The sequence below is a fragment of the Chelonoidis abingdonii genome, chromosome 10 (genome assembly GCF_003597395.2).
Source record: "Chelonoidis abingdonii isolate Lonesome George chromosome 10, CheloAbing_2.0, whole genome shotgun sequence".
Lineage (NCBI taxonomy): Eukaryota > Metazoa > Chordata > Testudines > Testudinidae > Chelonoidis > Chelonoidis abingdonii.
In genome coordinates, this window is record NC_133778.1 from 26,573,181 (window position 1) to 26,592,229 (window position 19,049).

General features: G+C 39.6%; 1 long non-coding RNA gene across 1 annotated transcript in view; it reads left to right on the plus strand.

Annotated features, from left to right (window-relative positions):
* LOC116815194 (uncharacterized) overlaps positions 1 to 12,301 on the plus strand; it is a 149,502-nt gene extending 137,201 nt beyond the window's left edge. Inside the window, exon 4 of the long non-coding RNA XR_004371434.1 lies at positions 11,943 to 12,301. This is a non-coding gene — a long non-coding RNA (uncharacterized LOC116815194). The remainder of the gene's footprint in view (positions 1 to 11,942) is intronic.
* Positions 12,302 to 19,049: the final 6,748 nt, after the last annotated feature.

Consider the following 19,049-nt stretch of genomic DNA (forward strand, 5'->3'; position numbering starts at 1 on the left):
GTTATTGTTTAATATTTATGCTTATTACAGCTCTCATTGCAAATAGCAGTTGGTGGTGGAAGAGCTAGGATTAGAACTCTTTTTTTCTGCCTGGCGACTGAGTGAACACTTCCCTCAGCTACAGATTTGGGGGAGGGAGGAGAAAGAGGTGTCTTGTGTTTATATTTCCCTTGGAATAGTAAACAGCTCTCCCAAATGACTTGGCAGGTCTTCATACTGAAGGCAGAAATTGCCCTAGGGAAATAGTACCTCTCTAAAGGGATTCCCCAGCTACTAGACAGCTATCAAAATAACTGTCCACCAGTCCCCCTGCCAACTAGAGAAAGGGAAAAGGGCATGATCAAAGATCATCATATTCAGGGTATTTTTATCTGGCAGATATTCCCTAAGGACTGTGCCAGCTACTCCAAATTACAGTAACCTTGGGATTCTTCTAATTTATACCCGGAACTAGGCATGCCCCAGGATAGCATGAAAATTCAGGAACAAAAGGAAGTTTAATGTCACACTATAAATCAGATGCAGAGCTGATATTTTAAATGCCAAATCCCCTTGCTCCCTGCTTAGGCTCCTAGATAACACTGCCTCGCATCTTTGCAGGAGTGTTTAAGATGACTCTTAGAATGATACATTTGTCTAAAAGTTTTTTCTGTTTAGTATTATTTTAAGAGTTAAGTAAGATTAACGTACTTTCTAAGATTAACCTAACATTTCAAGTACAATACACTGTAATAAGAAATGCAAATGTCATATCTTGTGTAAAAAGACACAAATAGCTGAAACTGTGATTCTCATACGTCTCCTCCAGTCAGATGTGTTTTTAAATGAATAAGTAGACTTTCATTTCAGAGCTCAAGCCAAAACAAAACAACTCATTGCACAACCCACTGTGAAAATCCTAAAATCTGGATAAGGCTTCTTTTTTTGTAACACTTTATCTGCTTTCTTTTTATTTAGTGGGATATTAAATTGTTCTGTCCTCTGTATTTGAATAAAGCTTGGATTTATCCTCTTTAAAATAAATTACTTTCTTAATATTTATAACATCAAATATTTCCCCTATGCTGTGGTTATGATCTAGTCTTTCATTTCATTTAGATAAAATTATTTCGTTTCTAAAACAACCTGATGCTTATCGCATTAGATCTAGGTGTGCATGCATAATTTAAAATATGGTGACAATTTGTTTCAAAAGTTACATTTTACATACCAAAATGTAAGGTTTCCATATTAAAACACTACATCTCATTACCCAAATTTCCATTATCTCACATAGTCATACAAGTATGACTATTTCACATATATTATATATGGCATAACTCTGAATACTACTATTTAAAAGGAATTATGATATTTATTATACTCTCTCCACTCACTCACTCTAAAAAATAATTGTTTCTTATCATACTTCTAACCTTGAATAATCCCAAATAAATATTCATCAGTGTAAACTATGAAACCAATTGTCTTCCAAAAGTGAATGTTTTTCTTTACTTTGTGGAGCAGTGAAAGGAATCCTAATATATTTGCTGGCCTGTCTCTTAAATCCTTTCTCACTTTTAAACCATTTCTAGCTTTCTCAAAGTGTGCTGGAAAAAAATAAGCTATTGAAATGCAGTAGAGTGATTAATATTATGTACTGTTTTTATTAATACACTGGTATGGGGGGAAGAGTCAAACAGCAAAATACCTCTGAAGTTTAAAACCAGTCATTCTGAAGCTGAATCGTTAAGTTGTCACATTCAAAGGAAGAGGAAAGGTTGGCTTGCAATTAAAGGGATGCCGTCAATTTGACTGTCAATCTGAAATCTAGTCAGTGGCAAAGTGAATTAAACATTGTTGGAGGCACAGTGCACCTACACGAGTTCCCCCACTTTACTCTTGTAGTTTCTACTTTACTAATTGTCTATCCTCCCTCCTGTTACTGCATGAAAGACCCTCAGAAATGTGGTTAAGACCCTGATCCAGCAAGGTACTAAAGCCCAACTTTAAGCACGTAGGCAGTTACTTTAACTTCATTAGGACTACTGTAATGCTTAATACTACACATGTACCTTGCTCAGTGTACTCCATTGAAGTCAATGGATGCTCAACACTTCTACAGAGGGAAATACCAAAACTACCTACCTAGCCAAGCCAAAATTTAAGTTAATGAATAAATCAATAAATAAAAGATTTAACAGACAAATACTATATTTTACAGTTCTATTAAGGTTTACAGTATATATTATCGAAAGTTGACAGGGCAGACATTTGAATGCCGCAACTGCTGACACCAGACTTGCCCTCCAATGGAACCTCATAAAAATAACAATACAGGACTCTTTCAAGGCCCTGTAAGTGGAATGAGTATATATTAGTAACCTGGGGGAAGGGATTTACAAGCACACTGTAATTATCCCCAAATCAAGCATTACAGCATAGAAATTCAGTAATGGTTATACTTTAAAGGAATTCAAACGCATTAAGTTATGGAAAGGCACCCGGACAATTTTAACTCTGCCCTGTGGTTACACCACACAATAATCATAGTATTTGTGCTCTCAAATTAGATTAACTGATTTTTAAAGACACATCAGGTTTTTTTTCTTCTACCTCCCACCCCGGTGCCATTTATAAAAATATAATATGTAAAAAAATATTTTGATGGCATCAGCAGTACTGTAATATGAATCTTAACCATAAGAAAATATTAATAATTATTTATAATCCCTTCAAATGTCAATATCAATAAAGGGCTGGGTATCATAAATTGGCTTACAAATAGTCAGATGGTTACATTGATTAAATCTAACATGAGTGGGAAAAACACAGTTACAGTACTATGCTAAGTGCATATGGTAGCTATATAAAACTGGACCAGATTTATGTATCTGAAACTTTTGTAGAAAACAGGTGTATATAAACAGTGGTTAGCTTTTTCCATCTTCTCAGTCTCTCAAAAGATTTGACAATTGATTATACTGCATTTGTGCATCCTTCTGTTCAGGGAAATATAAATTCAACATGTCTTGGCACCTCCAAATGTAGACTTACTGTTTTCTGGTTACTTTACATGATTCAGAATCAGTGTGACAGGCTTAACTGAAATATTACTCTTAATTTTTACAGCAAATGGTAAAAATGAAGTTGAAATCCAAAATGTAAAGAATGCAATTCCTTATGAGAATTTAGATATTAGAGAACTACAATGACTTTAGGAATGACATTGCATTTGGGGGCAACTGTATTGATATACAATAATTAAGTATCATTATTTTCACATTTTTACTACATGAAACAGACAGTCTTAAGTGAAATCTGAGTGGTTTCATGTTTACTATTAACCAAGACTTGGCTTGGGTTTGTGGAAAATGTTTGCTGTGGCTTTACCAATCAGTTCAGTGAATCTGGGTTGAATTTTCTGCTATTCTCTTCCACCCCATGTAGGACCTACTTCTGCAGCCATTGATGTAATCTACCAAACTCCCACTGATTTACATTGTAGATGGATTGGGCACAAAATTTACTTATCCTAAAGAGGCCTACAGTCCCCATTGAACTCTTATTCTCTTCTAGGGGGTTGTGTAGTTGATTCAATCACATTGAAAAAAGGAAAGGTGAGGAGTAATATTAGGGATAACTGACAAGCCTGGACCTGTAGATGCAGAAAAAGGATAGAGAGTGGGAGATATTGCAGAACACTCATGGAACAACAAACTGTGGCTTCTACAATATTAGTAGTTGAACATGAGGGGTATGGTGCTCCACTTGGTTATACTGATTTTGCAACGGCGTAATTCCATTAACTGCTGTGGATTGGAAAATTGGGCCTATGGTCAATTTTTGGATAAGGACCAAGGAATATTGCATGGCTGTAACAGACTCCATTTTCTCCAAGGAAAAAAATATTCATAAACTTTCCTTTCATATAGTGAGTATTATACACGTAACTTATGTATGGCAATACTTACGGCATTACTATGTATAGTCATCACAGAAAAATATCTTAGGGACTGATACAAAATCTCGTGAATTTTTTTAAAAGCCTTCCATTGACTTCAGTAAGCATTTGATGAAGCCCTTATTGAACACTCCAGCTGCTTGTTAGTGCAAAATCTGTCATTTCACGTACAACACTTCATGCATATCTAGAGATCACATAACTGTTGTATCTGTTGCTCTTCATGTCCACATCCATCTACAAGGAACATAGCTGTCCTCCCTGAGTCATTTATGTGAACGACAAGACTTCAGCTAACAGCAGGGCAATCCCAACCAACATTTGCACAAAGATTGGTCTTGCACTATCCACTGAAATTTAGAAGACTATTCACATTTGTTAATTATCTGTGTGCTGAAGAAATGCTCTGTATATGACACTGAATGAAGACAGACCATGTCCCTAAGAGTTTTCAATCTAATACACAAAAATAGAGGAGATGGGATGACCAGGAAGGCCCAGAGAAAGGAATATCTTCGTTTTTCTTCATTGATTTGGTTTAGTTCTCATGGAGGCACTGAGTCTTTTGATGCTAGGGGTATGTCTACACAACCCGCCGGGTCAGTGGGGAGTGATCGATCCCCAAATGCGCTCCCTGTCAACTCCGGAACTCCACAGGGCGAGAGACAGAAGCGGAGTCAAGGGGGGAGCGGAGGCCATTGATCCCGCACCACGAGGACGTGAAATAAGTCAATCTAAGTCGATCTAAGATAAGTCGACTTCAGCTATGCTATTCTCATAGCTGAAGTTGTGTATCTTAGATCAATTTCCCCTCCCCCCCCTCCCCCAGTGTAGACCAGGCCCAGGACTTTACCTGATATCTGAAGACAAGTTTCAGAACTACAGGTCCTCCATGAACATTGCTCTTCTTCTGGGCCTGACCGTTTCGTTAGCTAATAAGGAAAATGCCTGGAGATCTGAGATGTATGAGCCCCAGTCTATTTTAGATATAGTACAGGAGAGAAAGGATCTTGATTTGGACTCTGTCTGGGAAAACCAGCTAGTGTAGATCATGAAACGTGGGCAGGATTTGTTCTCCTCAGTCTACTTTGTTTAGCAGGGGAGCTGCTCCATGCTGTGCCTGCCTCTTTCAGAATTCTTGTAACGGAAATGCTGTGTAAGGGATCCTAATAAGTGATATTAGGCTAGAAAACCCATGAATGCTGGAATGGTAATGTATAGAGAAATGGTTGGGGACCTCAGATGAGGCACTGCTTTTTCATGATCCACAAGTTTTCACCCCAAGGGTTGCATAACGTGTTGATTTATATTTCTAAGTTATTGGAGTTGCAAAACTGAAGTGCAACATTTATCTGTAAATGTGTGACTTCTCTTTTCATGGTTATTGGCTAGAAAAAGTAATTTCCTCTTCTCCTTAGGTACATTTATATTGATGCTTTTGATGTAGTGGGAATGGCACCTCTAAATACAACTCATTATTCTGTAGGCTATATGACACTGGCAGAGCTAGTAAGAGCCTTGAGCTCCTGCAGCACTACAGTTCATATTGTACCTCTTGCATAACTCAGATTATTTTTGTTGTTTTTTGTTTTTTGTTTTTTTGAGGAGGGACAAGGGGGAGGTTAAAGGGACTAAATCACTTGACTTCAATGGAGTTAGGCCAATTTATACCAGCTGAGGACCTGCCCCTTAGTCTAGTCCTGGTTCAGAAGTTAGTCTGATCATGAAATCACACAGATCTCACTTTGATTGAGTTCTACCTGAGTAAGATTGCAGAACTGAGACTTAAATACTGTCCATTGTGTCAAGAATGATGCTATAATGCCATCGTTAAATATGAAAATATACAATGAAACATATCCCTTGCTCCTGACCATTTTCTCTATGAATGAGTCCATGCTTTCCTTTCCAACATTATTGGAAGTTACCAGAGGTGCCATTGCAGATGGTCTTGATAATTTTGTTTGTTATATAAGCAGTTTGGGGGCAGCCTAACATAATGAGGCCCTGGAGCATGATTAGGACTCCTACATGCTCTGGTAACACAAATAATAAAAAATTCTTGTAGAAAAGTGTTCTGGAAACACTGTATATTGCCAATAAAGTTTATCCTACCTGAATCTCTAAGAATTTGTAGATGCATCTCTTATCTATGTGTTTCCATATAATGAAACATAGTGTTGCATGGTTCCAAGACAGTGCAACCTCCAATTTCCATTTTAGAAACAGTTTGATTGAAAAAATCACTTGCTTTTTCCCCAGTAAAATCTTTATTGGATCTATTTGAAAACTATTGATAAAGAGTTACTAATTACTAAACAAGAAAATAAACTTAAGTGTTTGAACTACTGATACACTGAGCTATTTTAAGTCAAATGTTTAAAGAAAAGTTTCTCATATATTTTCTTGGCTATAGCAAGTTGTTACAAATACCTCTCTTAAAATAAAGAAGAATAGAGAGAAGTTCTTTAGCATCCTTCAAATTACCTGTAATTATTGGCCTATCAAACGCTTTTAGAACTAGATTAGTTAAATATTTTATTTGCTGTCTGAGGAGGTAATGTTACTGACAAGTAATACTAAATTTAGACTTCTAGCATTTTGTTTACTTTTAGATGGGAAAAAGTGTCCCTTGTACTAAGGACTTTATCATAGCATCAATTTTTTAGCAGTACTTCCCATTGACTTCTATGGATAGTGCTGCTTTTTAAAATTAGTCATGATATTAGTCATGAGAGAGGATTCTTAGGATAATTTCATTTCCATTCAGTATTCACAAGGCTCACTACTGCTCTAAGCTCAGCTCTAAAGTAGAATAGTCTTCTCTGGAATGAGAATGAGGGTGAACTGGAGATAAATATACAGCACAACTTGCTGGTATTAAATTCCTTGTAGCTCTCCATTTAATAGTATGTATCTTTTGACGTCAAGAAACAAAGGATAAAAATCCCATCAACACACCCAGAATAGTCTCAGTTATAATGCTCCCAGGAAAATGCAGCAATGGAGAACTGTCAGAAACTGAGGTGAGGGTGGTCTATCCTAGAGGTTGGAGCAGCGACATTCAGAGCCAAGGGTCAGAGCTGGAATCAGATGTCAAGAGTAGGACTGGAGCCCAGAGCGAGGCTGGTGCAGGACTAGGGGTAAGACTGGGATAGGCTGAGGCCTGTGGAGTCTGTTACCCCTATCAAGCAGGAGAGAGCTCTAAGGTATGCAGTGACATTGAGCAAACTGAGCTGCTGTTTCTCGTGTGAGGCTTGTATGCCTGCTCTGAGAGTCTGCAGATTAGCTCCTGAGTCATGGGTTGGGTAACACAGGAATGACACTTCCTCTCATGTGGCTTAATCAGTTCAAGGATGATTCATCACTTCACAAATTGTTTTTAGAAATAAAATGTCTCCTATGGACTAAGCATTGGACTTAGAGGAAGAAACACCTTTGCTGTAAACCTGATTCTGGGACTGCGTCAAAAAAAGACCCATGGGGCAGCAAGTCTCCGAGGCTGGGTCAACTGACTTTGGCTCACGCTACAGGGCTAAAAATAGCTGTGTAAATGTTCGGGCTCAGGCTGGCACTGACGCTCCAAGTTTCTACCATTTCCAGGTTTCCAGCCCAAGTCTAAATATCTACATTACTGTTTTTAGCCCTGCAGCACAAGCCCTGAAAGCTCAAGTCAGTTGACCCAGGCTCTGAGACTAGCTGCCCTGCAGGGTTTTGAGCTGTTTAGATGTACTGCAAGGGTTTGGGGGCAAGTCACGTAACCTCTTCACTGTTTACCTATTGGTATACTGGAATAACACAATATTTGCCTCCTCAGAAATGTACTAATCTGTTTTATGGTGGTTTGTGACTACAGAGCTCTGTACATGCTAAATAGTAGTCGTTTTCTGCTCTCTAAAGATCACTAGAAAAATACTTTCCATTTTGTGTTATATTGTAAAACAAGTTAAATGAATATTTTTTCTAATTAAGGAGAAAATAAATTAAGTATTGATTTCCCTTTGCCCAGAGTCTCCTACATATTTGTCAGAGGGTTTTGGAATTAATATGTAAATCTATGGAGAGCTCTTCTGTTGGAAACTTTTGCAAGATGATTGACATCAGAGATTGATGCTGGTGCAGTGTGGCATCTCACTGTTAAGATACGATACAGTACCAGCACTCTTGGATCTGTCCTAGCTGCTCATAGATCTCTGGGTGAAGTTTAAGGTGTTGGTTATGCATCATAAAACCTTAAAAGGCCTGGGATTGGCCTACCTGAGAGCCCACTTTTCTCCCTGTGCTATACTGCCACAGCTGTGGCTAGTGGTGGCACTTGAGCTAGTTCCTCCTCACATTGAGAGGGGACAGCTGACAAGATGTTCTCTGTGAAGGCTCTGAGACTCTGGAACTTTCTCTTCCTTTTGAGTCTGAAATAGCCAGAATTTGATGATCTTCCAGGCACACTGCAAAAGTATCCCCTGGAGAAGTTTGGGGAGAGGGCTTGAGAGCATGATTCCCAGAATGAAGAGCAGTGGAAAGCACTGGTAGGTGGATGTGTCACAGAGTTCCCAGGCGATGCTTTGGAACTGCTCCCCACAAAGCCAGTCAGGACTTTGGGGAGCCTCCTTTCCCTTGGAGCAGACTATCTTCAGGGCAAAAAGCTCACACAGCTTCACCTTCCTGGGTCTGACCTTGGAGCATTCAGCATATGCCCCTCCATGCGCTTCCCACAGTGAGTCCGCCCAGGCGGGGTTCCGAGGAAGCCACAGGATCCTGCACCCCCACTTCGTAGTCAGATGTGACTCTTGGCCAGCTAGTAAAACAGAGGATTATTAGATGACAGGAACATGGTCTAAAACAGAGCTTGTAGTTACAGAGAACAGGACCTCTCATCCAGGTCCATTCTGGGCCCCAGCAAGCCAGACAACCCCATCTGCCCTCACTTCCCATCCCCATCCAGCTCTAAACTGAAACCCCCTCCAGCCGCTCCTTTCTGGCCTTTGTCTCTTTCCCGGGCCAGGAGGTCACCTGATCTCTTTGTTCACCTGTAGCTGTTCCCTTGCATTGCAAATGCCCCAGCCATTTGTTGCCAGGATACAGAGTGTCAGCCATTTATGCACACTGGAGACTTAAGAAATGCATAGGGGAAACTGAGGCACCCACACGGTATTCAGAGAAAACATTAAGAACAGTCCCATTTTGTCACAGGGTGATTGGATGATTTCCTGTTGAAATGATTAATCAATGCTGCTGAGACTTTATCGTGTGTTACTGATGTTGGGGCTGTACAGCCTTTTTATAACTTTAAGTCTAAAATAAATAATTTAGACTATTTAAATTCCAAAACCCTGTTAGGGAATAACTATTTTACTGTATCTAAATGTGAGTTGTACTAGTTTTGGCTACATAATCCCATATGCTCCCTGGTGCTGTACAGTAAAGCAGTACTGTGAAACCCCAGCATTTAGAAAAAATCTCATGGTTTTTATGCCAGTCTCAAGATTTTTGAAGAGTTATTTTTGTCTTCTAGTTTTCTGAGCTTTTAGTGTTCACCTTTGCAAGACTTTTCAAAATGTATGCTTCATTTTTAAAAACAGGTTCTCATGAAATTGCATAACTCCAGGAGATGGGACATCACATATCATAAGACTCTTGAAGAAATCTCAAGAGTTGGCAGAACAGTAAAATAAAGAGAGTTTGAAAAGCCCTATGCACACAGCAGTGGGAGTGGCATCTTTTGCTGCTACCCTGCTCTCTTGCATAGAACCAGTGCAAGGTTCAGGATCCATAGGTTTGAGGGGGTGAGGTATTCTATCACCATCTGGGTGGGGGAGCTGGGATAGCCATTTGATGTAGCATACCCCCTTTAAACTCAGCAAACTTCAGAAGCTGAACAGGAGTTAATGTTTCTCCTTGCAGCTGTAGCTTTCCGCTCTATTGTTTGTATGCCTGTCAGAATGGAGAGTGATTCACAGCCTTTGAGAGAGGGAACCAATGGAAGCATGGACCTAGCTGGAGCCAGGATATTTGGAGACAGGGAATGGTCCAACAAAGAGAGCACAGAGGGCTGAAGGTCTACTACAGGGATGGCTCTGAATTTCCTGGTGAATTTCTGGGTAGCTTGAAGGTCACATCCACTGCCCTCCATGTGAGGACAAACCTTTCTGCTTCCAGAGAGAAGCATCCTGTGTTTTAATTCTAAATTTTCAGAACACTTGTCTCCCCCATCTACCCCATGAGTTTTCTGCCAGAAGGGAGAATGCCTTACTTTGATTTAAAGAAAAGACACTTCAGTTCTTGTGCCTTCCTCCTAAGCATCTGGTGCTGGTCTCTGTTGGAGACAGATTACTGGACTAGATGGACCTCAGATTTGATACAATATGGCAACTTCTGTGTCTCTGCATTCCTGTAAATACTTTCCAAGACTCCAATTTTTCCTGTCAGTAACTGCCTCAGATGATAGTTTGGTTTAAATTCAATTTGGTTTAAATGGGTGTTTTACGTGAACATTTTATTGAAACTACAAATAATGAAACAAGTAGATGAGAACTATGAAGATGATCATTAAATAGATGTCTAATTTGAAGTTAAAATATATACAGATAATCTAATAATATAGAAGAAACCTGCCTACTCTGCCTCTGATCGGTCAGAGAAATAATAGAGTGATAGGTTTTTAGTATGGGGTGTACCTGAAGAGAGAGGCTATAAGGTTAATTCCAACAACTCAGCCTTCATAGCCAATTAATATTTCCATCTCTCCAGGGCCAATTTCTTACACTTAGCATGGTACATTAGTGTTTTGTAGTATCTATCTTCTGTCAACATACTGTCTGTCTTTGATCAAAAGGCAATATTATTTTTTTCCAAATATATAAAAGACGTCCTTTTTTTTTCCTGTTTACCAGCCTCTCTTGCATTGCTGGTAAAATGAAGTTTTAGTGTTCTATCGTTCACCCAGAATAAATAATTTGACATGACCACTGTCTTTTCCTCTTTTAATTTTCACTGGTGAAACCTTTTAAAAATATACTAAATGCATTTTCTGGTCCAAAGAATGAATCCATTTTGCTCTTTGAAATAAACTGCCAGGAATATTTTTTCTATTAGCAGTATTTGAGATTTAAAAAGTTGTTTATCTAAAGACCCATCTTCTCTTCCTGTTATCTGGATAAACCTCGCTTTTGACACCTTCTTAAGAGATTTTCCCATAGAGTATCTATGATTTATGACTCATTTGTGTAAGGAAGAAAGTTAGATCATACATGGTCTGATCCTTCAAGGACTCTATGCCTGGAACACCCACTTGTATCACAAATACAACTATGGCAAACGATTAATAATGTACACCTCAACACAGGAAATCTAAATACTACATAGAGATGATTTGTCACAGATAACTAGAAACCTATTGTTGCATCTTGATTTGCCTCAAATGTTTCTTTATTCACAAAATTGGTGTCTCCTGTTTCTTGTACCCTACCATGAACCAAAACTTCTTGACTTCAAAACCCATTAGACAAGTTTCCTCCTGGAAAGATCTTAAAAAAAAAAAAAAAAAAAAAAAAAAGAAAACAAACCAGGCATTACATACATACAGTTGACAGATCTTGCAGTGTGACAGCTGGCTAAATTTTTTGCACAAACAGACTGTTGTTGAAATGTGATCTTTTTCCCCACACTGAAAATGTTTCAAATATTTTGCAAATCATTCACTTTTTATTCTTTCCTTTTTTCTTTCTTTTCCATCCTGTCCTTCTGTCACTTCTGAAAATGTGAAAATTACTGGGAACAAAACAACAGCATAATTTGGTGGAATCCATTTATAATGGTCAGATTTTATGTGCAAAGTTAGTTTAAAATGTTGAGATTTAAAAAAATCTCCATTTTTAAGTTGTTTACAGTGCTTGAAATGGATCCAATTTTTTAGATTATTTTTGGAAACATTTTATGAAGTTGTTCTCACTTCTTTTAATCTTTCCTTTACTTGTTTTTCTCTTTCTATTTTCCTTTTTAGGTGAGCTCTAGACTTAAGAAGTGAAGGGAAATAGGATGACAACCAGTTCCCTGACTCTCTTTTCTCCAGATCTGGGTGCACAAGTGAATCTGGGCCCACAAGCAGATCATCTGTTAGAAAAATATCTTGCAGCAAGGAAGAAGGGAGTGGTAAAAAATTGGGAGTCTCTGTAGTGATAGATTATTGGAATTGTGGACCCTGGAGACAGTGAGTGGGGAAATATTACTGTTGTGACCGGATAGGAAAAGGAGGCGTGTTTTTCTTGTCTATCTTTCTGCATTTATGTGCAATAAGAAGATGGTGGCCTATTTTTTTTACATGCTAATTGCATGAAGTAGCATGATCCAGTAGCAAAAACAGTGAAGGGTATAGATGATATGGAGAATCTCTTTAACCTTGCAATTTCTTCCATGGTATGAAGAAACTGTTTAATATGTTCTAGTGATTAAAATACATTGTTGATGGTGTTGATCTAAAGCCTCTAAGTATTCTCCGTGCTGGAATATTAATCATACTGTAATGGAAAGCAAAACCAAGCAAGTGATCCTCTTTCTCCCATGCCATTAGCTCAGTGATAAAACCAAACAAAGCAAATGTTGCTAGTGAGAAACATTCAGCACAATTCTGCATATCAATGCACTTTCAACCCTGCACCCTTGGGATCTGGGGAAAACATTTGAGCTGTGCTGCAGATGATTGGATAACTTCTAGAATACTTCTCAGATGATTTCTATCATTTTGAAACATGTAGGCACTTTATGATATTTCTGAATAGGATAAATCCCCACACTGCAAAGTACACCACTATAGAGCACATTTCATAATGTGAAAATTGCATTTGGCTTTGTAAGCACCGATTCATCTGAGCTTTAGGGCTGAATCCTACTGCAAACTACCTCAGAAGACTTGATTTGCTCAAACAGTACGTTCATAAATGGTAATCTTTTTGGATGCTGTCGTCTGGGAAAGTGACAGCACAAATGATGTCATTGTGAGTGGATGCTCCTGCAATATGGAGTGTCAGGAAAGAAGTATCAATAAAAGTTGTTGCATTAATATGAGTAGGAGGTGGTGGGGAGATGAATAATGATACGGACATCAGACACTCATAAGTTTAATTTTGCTCACTCCAGGCTCTGTATAAAGCCCAGTGAGGCCAATGAGTCTTCCTTTTGATTTCAGTCTACTTTCAGTCAAACCTGCTAACATCACCCTAAAAAGTTTAGCTTCTTTCATTAGAGGGGCTCAAAAGGCATTGCACATTGATTACCTTGAGTACCTTGTGAGGTGAAGCTGCATTGTCGCCCTTAACAGATAGTGAAACGGGCAGAGAGTATTTTGCCTCAGATCATAGTGACTAGTTTGGCTCCCAACTCCCTTCTTGAATAACTAGACAATCCTCCCTCGTTAAGTGCTTACAATGTGCCTGGTAGTAAGCAAGTGTGTACGTTATCAAATGTAACACCCAACACCGAGTATCTCTGGTAATATCGTAGGTGATCCAGAGCTGTAAAAAAATAAACGTGACCACAAAGATGAGGTGGGAGAAGGTAGGTACTTTAGTTTCTCCTGTTCTTTTAAGTTCAGGCTGTTCTTTGAGTGAAAAAAAATAGGTAATTATTATCTTTGCTGTGTTACGTTGCTGTGCGTAATTCACCTCAAAAGCATAAGGCAGAAAATTCAAATGATCAAGTGTAAAGCAATCAAAATCAGCGGCAGTTAATTATGTGCTGCCTTTGAAGTCATATATTTACTCAATTGAAGCTGTGTTCTTGCGTTGCTGCTTTCAGAAGATTTTTTGGTGCTAGTCTTAGACAATTCTGTGTTTACATCACATGCAATCGTAGGAAGGTGGAGGGGTGGGAGGGATGCCTGCATAGACTTCCAACTTGCACTTTTCCTTTGACTTGCACCTTACACCTGAATTGAAGATTCTGCTCATCTTTCATCTCACAGGTTTGAAAACTCGTAATTATAGCTGTTTCCATTCATGACCATGCTTAATTTCTAAGAAACCTTCATTACAGTTGTTCTGCAGTGTATTATGGGTCTAATACAAAGGTAATGTGAGTCTTTCCAATTACTTCAGTGACTACTTGATCAGGACCCATAGGCTTGATCCGTCAAACTCAGCTGAAATATCCCTGTTGATTCAATGAGCTTTGGATCAGGTCCTATGTGAATAAACTTGGATTCTCTACCACAGTCTGTAATTGGAGAGCTGTAGCATTTACTGAGACAAATCCAGTGGACGATGACAGCATGTATTCTGTACCTTCTCATCTAAATATGACACCAACAATATTTTTACCCCGTGAAAAGGGATAATTGGTGGTAGTACCAGCATCAATATGGCTGAAGGTCTGTTTATGTTCCCACAGAATTCAAAGGTGTATAAAGTGAAAGAAAATTCCCCCAGGACTGCAAAATATCTGTTTTGGAACTATTTTGAAATAACAATCAGTCAATTGGAAAATTACCTCTAAAAATGACCCTTTCCCCCAGCTCATAACACTGAAACTCTTCTTCCTCAGTCCCAGATCTTCAGAGTGGAGGAAAGTGACTCAATGTCTTGGCCTACTACATCTGAAGAAAACTCTTATCTATCCCATAGTGTTGTCCATGGGTCCATCTCTAATGCATCCGAGGGTGCCAAGGGAGTTGGCTGATGTGATTGCAGAGCCATTGGCCATTATCTTTGATGGTGATCGGGGGAGGTCCTGGACAACTGGAAAAAGGCAAATATAGTGCCCGTCTTTAAAAAAGGGAAGGAGGAGAATCCGGGAAACTACAGACCAGTCAGCCTCACCTCAGTCCCTAGAAAAATCATGGAGCAAGTCCTCATGGAATCCATTTTGAAGCACTTGGAGGAGAGGAAGGTGATCAGGAACAGTCAACATGGATTCACCAAGGGAAAGTCATGCCTGACCTACCTGATTGCCTTCTATGATGAGATAACTGGCTCTGTAGATATAGGGAAAGCGGTGGATGTGATATACCTTGACTTGACCAAAGCTTTTGATACAGTCTCCCACAGTATTCTTGTCAGCAAGTTAAAAAGTATGGATTGGATGAATGGACTATAAGGTGGATAGAAAGCTGGCCAGATCATCGGGCTCAACAGGTAGTGATCAATGGCTTGATATCGAGTTGGTAGGCGGTATCAAGCAGAGTGCCCCATGGTTTTGTTCAACATCTTAATTAATCTGGATGATGAGATGAACTGCAACCTCAGCAAGTTCGTGGATGACACTAAGCTGTGGGGGAGAGTATATAGACAGGAGGGTAGGAGACAGGGTCTAGAGTGACCTAGACAAATTGGAGAATTGGGCCAAAAGAAAGATGAGGTTCAACAAGGACAAGTGCAGAGTCCTGCCCTTAGGATGGAAGAATCCCATGCACTGCTACAGGCTGAGGACCAACTGGCTAAGCGGCAGTTATGCAGAAAAGAACCTAGGGATTACAGTGAACAAGAAGCTGGATATGAGTCAACAGTGTGTCCTTGTTACCAATAAGGCTAACGGCATATTGGGCTGCATTAGTACGAGCATTGCCAGCAGACTGAGAGAAGTGATTATTCCCCTCTATTCAGCACTGGTGAGGCCACATCTGGAATACTGCTGCCAGTTTTGCTCCCCCCTCCCCCGACTACAGAAAGGATGTGGACAAATTGGAGAGTGTCCAGCAGAGGGCAACGAAAATGATTAGAGGGCTGGGGCACAAGATTTGTGAGTAGATGCTGAAGGAACTGGGCTTATTTAGTCTGCAGAAGACAGGAGTGAGGGGGGGATTTGATAGCAGCCTTCAACTACCTGAAGTGGGGTTCCACAGAGGATGGAGCTAGGCTGTTCTCAGTGGTGGCAGATGACAAAACAGGGAGTAATGGGGGAGATCCAGGTTGGATATTGAGGAAAAGCTATTTCACTAGAAGGGTGTGAAGCACTGGAATGAGTTATCTAGGAAGGTGGTGGAATCTGCATCCTTAGAGATTTTTAACATCTGGCTTGACAAATCCCTGGCTGGGGTGATTAAGTTGGGGTTGGTCATATTTTGAGCAGGGATAGGACTAGATGACCTCCTGAAGTCTCTTCCAACCCTATGATTCTATGATTCAAGGGGAATTAATTATTTCAATCTCTTTAGAATGTAAAACTGACATTAAAAATGCTAAGGAGTATTTCTGCCTAAGATATTTGATGCTTGTCAATTCATATCAGACTGACAGCTATGAAGAACTGTTATCTACAAAACAGATACAAAATAGATAGTATAGTGAAACCTTCCCCAAGTGCCTTTGCCCTAATTTGGGGGACCGCTCCTAGAGAAGTTAGTTTAGGGCAGCAATGAAGCTCGTCCACTCCAGTCTGTTTCTGGCAAGTCTTTCAATGGTTCCCCAGGTGCATCAGGTTTTTCAGCTCAGCTTCCACAGTTTTTTGCCATGTTGTTTTTGGGTGACTTCATTTACACTTGTCTTCAGGTGTCCATCTTATTGCTATTCTGGTGATGGAATCTGAAGCACATGACCAATTCATCTCCAATACCAGCTGGTAATGATGGTGCTCTCCTCTTCTTGGCTGCAATGTGTGTAAAAAGGTATTGATCTGATATTGTTCTGAGTCAAAAGATATGGAGAATTTTTCTGGTAGGTTGTATGGAATGAAAACAGTTTGAACATATCATACTTTGACATTCTGCACCCTTCAGCTCTGATAAATACTGAGTTTGGTTTTGGTGTTGTATTTTGATGATTTCCAGGCTGTTTTTCTGCCCTTGGCTCTGTTCTGGATGTCCTGGCTTGTTCCACTGTCCTCACTGATAGTGCTGCCCGAGTATGTGAATGTTTCTACATTACTGAGAACATAATCCTCTATCCATACTGGTGATGGTGAGGATATATTAAGAGTCATATCTGTCTTACTGCATTTGATTTTCAGTCCAATTTGCTGTCTGAATGTGTTGAGTTGGGTTGTTTTTTCTTGTATGTGGTTGCCCAGGGGAATGAATGGTTTCGTAATGAGCTAGAGCTTTTCACCTTTTTGTCACAAAAAGTCTAGCCCAGCTTAGTGATTAGTTGTTACTATCTAATGGTTGCTTGGTGATCCCAGTCTAGCTCCTAGTCAACAAGAGAGCATCCAAATCTTGCCACCACTTCAACATTTTGAAGATCTGACTGTTCTCTATCCCAACAGCTAAAACTCTCATCTCAGCTATGTTTTGATCACTTTCCACACTGATAGTCACAATTTCTTCCCCTCACCCCTGTTTCCCAATGCAATCTAGCAAAAATTCAGCCACCAAAACTTTCTTCCTTGGCCAATATGACCGCTAGATCCCCTCCTTGTATCTCTGATCTGATTCCTTTCTTCCAATGAATTCAAATTTAATTTTTTAGATCTTGTCTTCAAAGTTCCAGCCTACATCTCTGACCTAACTTCTTATCGTGGCATCACCCAGCACCTCTACTTTTGTCAATGATCCCAAATCTGATATCCTGTCTGCCTGCTTCTGCCCTAACTGTCTCCATGCCATGTTGTCTATTCTAATTCATGGCTCTGTGTAAACTTCCTGGATGTCTTTGGGCAAGTTAAAAGTTACAACCTCTATCTTTATTCTCTTCTTAACAGGGTGTTGTGAGGCTAAATTCATTGACAAACAGCAAGAATCGGAGATGGAAGGTGCCATATGAGTGATGCTTGCAAATTTTTCTCTCTTTAGTTGTCTACTTGCAATTTTCATTTGAAAAATTGTTGCCCTGTTCTAATATATCCACTCAGTGAAAATAATCAGCTAATGTAGAAAATGGATTTTTGTATTACTGTAGATACAACAAGTTGGAGAAAAGCATAAGAAGGAATAAATCAAATATTTGTTAGCTTTGTTGGCAGACATCTTTTCTAATACTTTCAAGAACACTCTGGACTCCAAGGAGAATAGACAAGCCAAGTTTAAGAGACTCTGATGTATGCTGGTCTTTGGAACCTGGTACAAGGACACTTACACTGATGCTGTTGCAGTGCCCAATAATTAGGTCATCTGGTTGCTGAGACAAAATAATTCAAGATCATGTTAATTCACACTGTTAAAATTTCTTCCTTTCTAACTCTTCTGAAGGGAACTGAGGATAATGGATGATTGTTTTAGAATTAATAGAGCATCTTATGGATGGTCTTATGGTGCTGGTGACTAAATTAATCATAGGTGCTCATACCATGATTATAAGCATGGTATGACTATCTGGGGAGATGATAGATGAGAAAGAAGATTGAAAGAAACCCACCAGTTGTTAAAACTTTACTGTCAGCTTAGCTAAATGTGGAGCACATAATGAGACATAATTTCAGATTTCCCTAAGAAGTCAAACTCCTTTCTCTTACAAAACTGAACGGAATGGAATGGAAATAGCCGAATGGCTAAATTATGCACTGCTTTACACCCTTTGCCAGTGTTTTCCAAAGTGTGGTGTGTGCCCTCTGAGAGGAATGCAAAGGACTTGTCAGAAGTGGGGCAGGGGGGCAAGGACACACATCTCAATTATTCATCAAAACCTCACTTTCATTTAAAACAAAGGCTCTAGTTCAGGAGTTTCCTTTGCAATGGTGGTGTTTTGATTCTAAACCATTGTCCTAGCCCCCAGCATAGGACACTTGGCTGCATGAATCAATGTTGCCACTGTCTCTGTGCTCTGGCTATTTCTAGCTGCTGGAATCTCCTTGAGGGGCTGTAGGCAGGTGTAGGGAAGCTAGCATGGCCTTTGGACTGCTTTACTTTGCATCCAGGACTGGATAGGTCTGCAGCCAACACCAGATTCTTTTTTGTATTTTTCTCCAACTTTTCAAGCTGCGACAAATGCTACACCTCTACCTCAATATAATGCAACCCAATATAACACAAATTCGGATATAACACAGTAAAGCAGTGCTCCGGGGCAGGGGGAAGGGCTGTACACTCTGGTGGATAAAAGCAAGTTCGCTATAACGGGCTTTCACCTATAACGCAGTAAGATTTTTTGGCTCCCGAGGACAACATTGTATCGAGGTAGAGGTATACTTAGATGAAGCTCAGAATCTGAGTTCAGGAGTCCTCCTTACTCCTATTCTATTTGACAGG